Source organism: Rissa tridactyla, chromosome 1 (genome assembly GCF_028500815.1).
Source record: "Rissa tridactyla isolate bRisTri1 chromosome 1, bRisTri1.patW.cur.20221130, whole genome shotgun sequence".
NCBI lineage: Eukaryota > Metazoa > Chordata > Aves > Charadriiformes > Laridae > Rissa > Rissa tridactyla.
In genome coordinates, this window is record NC_071466.1 from 58,895,713 (window position 1) to 58,901,841 (window position 6,129).

Consider the following 6,129-nt stretch of genomic DNA (forward strand, 5'->3'; position numbering starts at 1 on the left):
AGACCTCTGCTGGACTCTCTCCGGTATCATCATTTCACTGATTTCCACCTATGGAAAAACAGCTTTTTTTAAAATTAAAAAAAAAAAAAGCCAACTGAGGAAAGCAATAGGGATTCTCAGGCCCTGCAGCCGAAATCCCCGGCAGGGCGGTGCGGGTGGGCCCCGCCACCGAGAGCGCTGCTACCGGCACAAATGACATTGGTACGACGTGACGTAGAACGGCGACACACAACGTGTCGTGAGCGACACGACACTGTGGCTACCAGCCCAACAGAACAGCTGCCCCGGCCGGGAGCCTGGGGCCCCGCTCCGGCGCCGGGAACGGCCGTTCCGGATCGGGCCGGGGCTGGCAAGAACGGTCCGATCCGGGCCGGGGCGCGGTTTGAATGCTCCCAGAGCCCGTGGGGCGGCGACATCAGGGGCAGCCGCCCGCCACATCGCGAGAAAGAGAAAGAAAAGGCTTCTGCCGAAACCCGGGATCGAACCAGGGACCTTTAGATCTTCAGTCTAACGCTCTCCCAACTGAGCTATTTCGGCTGCTGTTTCGCCCCCCTCTCAAGGGGTAATACTAAGGGATTTTTCTCCACCCATCACCTGGGCGATATTTGTGGGGCATGATTTAAATAAGGCAGATGTTCTTCGTCCGACATTGCCGGATACCGCCAACGCCGCAAACGAGTTGATGACGGGTCTTTGCAAATAAAATTATGCCTTAAGGCAAAGACAAATGCTGCAATAACACAAAGCTATATGCATACGCCTATGCACACTACATAACCTGCATGCATTTAGTACCAGGATAAAGGTGTTTTGGCTGTGGCTCCCTGGATTATTTCAGGGGTAACAGGAACTCGAAGATACTGTGGGATTCAAGAGTGTTAAATTGGCAGTATTTTTGCTTCAGTTTTCAGAGACTTCATTTTGAAGTCCGGCAAATTCCGTACCGAGCTGACGGAGCATGAGTAAACACAAATAGAAAGGGCACATCCATCCTCATCCTCCATCCCCCTTCCACAGGGAAACGTTGTAACTCTGCATAAATCACAAAGCCGGTCAAAGCACAGTTACAAGAAAAATAGTTTATTCTCACAAACTTTCGGTTAGGCCTTTATTTCAACAGGCGACTGTTACCACGCTCTTGTGGCTGCAGCTCGAAGGCAGCGGGTGTACCCCAGAGCACACATTACATCAGCACACGCGGCACTGCTGCTGGACACTCACGTCTCAAATTTGTGTTTATTTGCACATCCCACAGCTCTAGAAAAAGCTACCTGCAAGACCATCCCCTATTCACACTCCCAGAAATGGCACTTTGCAAGATTGTCCGCTGCTTCTCCCTCCCGTTAGTCAAAAAAAGACAAATCAACCTCTCCCTCTTCCACAGTAGTAGAGGAGTTTAACAAATCCCTCCTTTTTTGAGGGTGGAAGAAGCAGCCTTTTCCCAAACTGTCCCTATGAATAGTTGGTGACACACATCCGCTATTTTCTCTTACTTTCAAATAGCGTATATTTTTTCCTCAAGTTGTCCCACTTAGAATCACAGAATGGTTTGGATTGGAAGGCACCTTAAAGATCATCTAGTTCCAACCCCCTGCCATGGGCAGGGACACCTCCCACTAGACCAGGCTGCTCAAAGCCCCATCCAGCTTGGCCTTGAACACTTCCAGGGATGGGGCATCCACAGCCTCCCTGGGCAACCTGTGCCAGTGTCTCACCACCCTCACAGTGAAGAATTTCTTCCTAATGTCTAACCTAAATCTCCCCTCTTTCATTTTAGAACCGTTACCCCTCATCCTATCTCTACACTCCCTGATAAAAGAGTCCCTCCCCATCTCTCCTGTAGGCCCCCTTCAGGTACTGGAAAGCCGCTATAAGGCCTCCCTGGAGCCTTCTCTTCTCCAGGCTGAACAACGCCAGCTCTCTCAGCCTGTCCTCATAGCAGAGGTGCCCCAGCCCTCTCATCATGTTCGTGGCTCCCCTCTTGGTCTTCTTATGGAAGTCTTCTGTGAGCAACCACCCTTCTTCAGGAGCTGCAAATTGAAGACGAGGCACAAGATGTACTTTCAGAAGTTGAAATGCTGAGGACAAGGCCAGCAGTTACTCAGTGACTGAAAACAAAAACTCTTTAACAAAAAATTTCAGTTAGGGAGAGGTTAAAAAAAAAACCAAACCCACACACCGTTGTACTAAAAATGTGTGCTAACAACATACTGATATAAAATCTCATATTCTCATGATTTTCCATTGCCACTGGCAATGATTGTTTTGCTGAGAAATGGTGAATGTAATCACTTAATGAGCGTGTCTCCTACTGATGCAGCTAACATAGTCTTGTGATTTTTGGTGCAGATAAACTCCAAACGTGCAATGACATATGTCGAAGTCAAAATACTATTGACTGTAGAGTTTTCATACGTTACCACAAAAATCAGGGCTACTCCGGACCAACAGGCTATTCTAATTTTTACTATTTTTAGAAACCTTTCTTTTGTCAGGTGAAATGGAAATAAAAGTAATGCAAAACAAAATGAAAGAGAAACAAAAGAAAAGGACAACTCATTCTCAGATATAGTACTTTTAATAAAACAGCCCCTTTTTCCTCCAACAAAATTTGGGGTTTTTTACAAAAGTTGCTCTTACTGAAAAGTAGACACATATTAGCATTTCATAGCTATGTAAAGAGTGAAAGAACACAGTTTTAGCAAAATGGAGCATTCCAAGTCCACACGAAGCCATTCCCAACTTTCTCCTAACGGGAAACCAAATTTGTGCTATTTTGTACCCCTCCACAACCAAGATTGGAAGGGGGGGGGGGAAAAAAACAAAAACCAACCAAACAAAAAAAAAAACCCCTACATTTTTTTTCTCCCATAATCTCCTGCTAGATCAAGTGAAGGACAGGGTGGAGGACAAAGAAAAACTATTTCATAGTCCATCATATTGCGACAACGTAAACCAGCCTCAACCACAGCCGGCACCCCTTAATGCCAAGCAGCATGGAAAGGTAAGCAGGTTGCCAAGGCGTGGAATTTGGATACTGAGGCGAAGTCTCTGTGCTCAAAGAGCAATTAAGACTGGCTTTGCTATCTCTTGTGCAACCCAGCGGAGTGAAGGCTTGTCTGACTATCACAGGATACATAAATAATGGGGTAGTCTTGGGGAGCCAGGACAGCCCTGCTTTTCGTCAACAAAGACAGTAAAATCAAGATAACAGAGACTTTGTGTAGTTTTTTGTTTCCTGGAGAGGCCACCATGCCTGATAATTGACCTTTGCCTCATTACCTGTGAAATGCATATTAAAGTTGACACCCCTGTATAGGCTAATGAAGATTTTAGAGAGCACGCTAAACATATATGACTATAGCACTCATTTCTCCAGCCAAATCATACTACACGTCACCTAGGGGAGGGAAACCTCATAATTTTGAGGATAAAAGGGTGGAGAGAATGACTGTTAAACTGGGAGAGAAGAAACTTGATACCCAACGGACCAGTCAACGGGTTGCGCTCTCTTCCTCCATCCCAGGCAGGGACGCCTTTCTGCATACGCGCTGCGCCTTTCACCCTCTACTGAATGTTACCCCAGCTTCTTGTACTACCAGTATTTTTGCTAGCAATATTAACCTTAATTAATTAGCGCTATCGTAGTTAGCGAATTTATAAACTGCAATCTCGAATCTGTTTCTGTCGCTCTCAATAAAATAACTGATTTCCATTATTTGTGAATCTGATTCAGTGAAAGTCCTTTGGTGGGACTCTGACAGACAAATATCGGAACTGTTATTATTTTTGCTAGCCTAGTTTCGATTATTTGTGAATCTAACTCAGGGAAAGTCCTTTGCTGGGACTCTGATTATTAATTAGTGAAAGTCCTGGGACTCTGACAGACAAATATCGAAACTACAGTCCTTTTAAATGTGACACAAGGTCAAAGCAGAGAAACCCTTGGAGAAGGCAAGGACTATCTCCACCACACAAGCTGGGACCAATACACACACAAAGGCCCCATGGGCTACAACTTGCAGGGCAGGCGGGCTGCCCACAGCCCTGCTTCAGCACTTCCCCATCTTCCAAATTCTTGCTGCTGGCAAGTGACGTGCTGAAGGGCAGGCATGGTACACCCCGATAACGGGGTAGCAATGTTGGTTTTCCCCAATGCACATGGGATTTCAGGAGCTGATTCCTGAAGATCTGAGCCAACCCATAATGGTAACCCCCAAAAGAGATGCAGACCTGGCAGCTATCCACAAGTAATTTCCCAAGTGTGAGCCAGATAGAAACCCTTCACCGAAGGCCAGCTCTTCTTTAGAAAGCTTTAGCAATTTAAGCTACAGCCACATTTCCTCCATTTATTTTCTTATTTTTATTTTCTTTCTCAATTTGTTCTGTGACACAAGCCTTGAGAAAAGCAGACTGAAAGATTGCTGCATTCACAGTGTTTTACATTACTACCTTTGCCTCCCGCGGAAATGCTTCTTCGTATCTTCCATGTAAAAACAGAGAGAAATAAAAACCTGACAGCATCACACTTATCCACATTAACAGTTCACTACTTGATCCTCTGTCCTTTTCTTTCTACAGAAGCCAGAAGGTTAATGGCAAAATAAGATGTTTAACAATAAAAAGACTTCTCCCTGTGAAAGGAATGCTCCCACCAGAGCACTCACCTGCCAAGGCAGCCTGATATACAGCAAAGTAGCTCAGAGCAAAAGCCTCCTAGATTATTTTTTAAAAAAAAATATATACTTATATATTTTAAAAATATGCATGTACGTATTTATTTTTATGTATACATAAATAAAAGTGGGAACACTGAGCCAAAAATCTCAAACACTCAGAAGGATTAAATCAAGAACATTTAAATAAACTACAACAGCTTCCACTAAAAATTAACAAATCCTTTTGAAAAATCCACTCCCGGTAATATCCCTTGTTTGGATAGTCACATGAATGTCAAAACTTGCATCTTCAGCATCTAAACATTCAAAACAACTTTCAAAAGATCTAATCAATAATCCAGTCACACACTACTGCTTTCTTCTGTGTAGTTCTGAGCTGAAACAGTACCACAAGTTAATTGATTTTTAATGTTCCAAAAACACTGTACCTATTTGTAAAGTTTAAAATAATAATTTAGTGATCCATACTCTCTTTTCCTAAAGACATATCACATAATCAGTATTCCAGCATAAGCAGTTGTGAAAGACACATACTTTCATGCAGCTCACCCAGAGCAGCTGCCACAGTAAGCAGAAACACAGCTAAAACAGATCTTTGCAGTACTTCAGCTATTTCTGGTATTGACTTTTGTAAACACAAAACAGTAAGACAGAGAAGTAACTCTGCATATTATAAGGAAGCTGTATCTCAAGAAAACATAAAAATTAAGAAAATATTTTAATATTACCAGCAATGTGTGTTTGACAATGAAATGTAAGCGATTGATCGGTAGAAGCTTAACCTTAAGTATCTGGTAAGCCAAGTATTCTAACAGACTAGTACACATTAAGTCCTGTAACTTCTGTCCTTCACAAATTAGTTTTGACGACCCAACTATCAGAAACCCAAAAAATACAAGTTCAACGCAATTCTAGTATAGTATTACTATCCCACTTCATCACAGAAAGCTCACTTTCAGTAACACATTCCTAGGCTTTAGAACACATGCGTGGTGCTAACTTAAGCTGAGATGCTTACTCTTTAGCCACCTTTTAAGACAACTCTCACCAACCGAGCGTGGCATTTTATCGTCAGCACCATGCAGCACACAAGAGGTGCGATGACGTTGGGAGCACTGTGGGTCCAGAGGCAGCCTAGAGGTAGTGCCGTCTGGGTCAGTACTATGAAGCTTTACATTCAGTTACTACCAAAACTTTAGCAGGGGGCAAAGCTAAAGCAAACGCTCGAAACTCCATTCTTCCTGCCCTTAGGGTGATGAGGAAAGGGCTTCTGCACGTACTTGTGTTTTGAGGGTTAACTCCCAATTTCTGGGAGACCTTAGAAGTCACAGCAATTTCCACATACGTGCAAATACGCATCCTAGTCCTATGCTTCTCCAGCTCTACCCAGGGGCAAGAGAAGGGTCTAGGACTGTGCCATGTACAGAAGCTAAAGTGATAAAACTAAGGT

General features: G+C 43.7%; 1 non-coding gene across 1 annotated transcript; it reads right to left on the bottom strand.

The window, feature by feature from the left end:
- Positions 1 to 464: 464 nt before the first annotated feature.
- On the bottom strand, positions 465 to 537 carry TRNAF-GAA (transfer RNA phenylalanine (anticodon GAA)). Its single transcript has one exon. It is a non-coding gene; the product is annotated as a tRNA-Phe (tRNA).
- Positions 538 to 6,129: the final 5,592 nt, after the last annotated feature.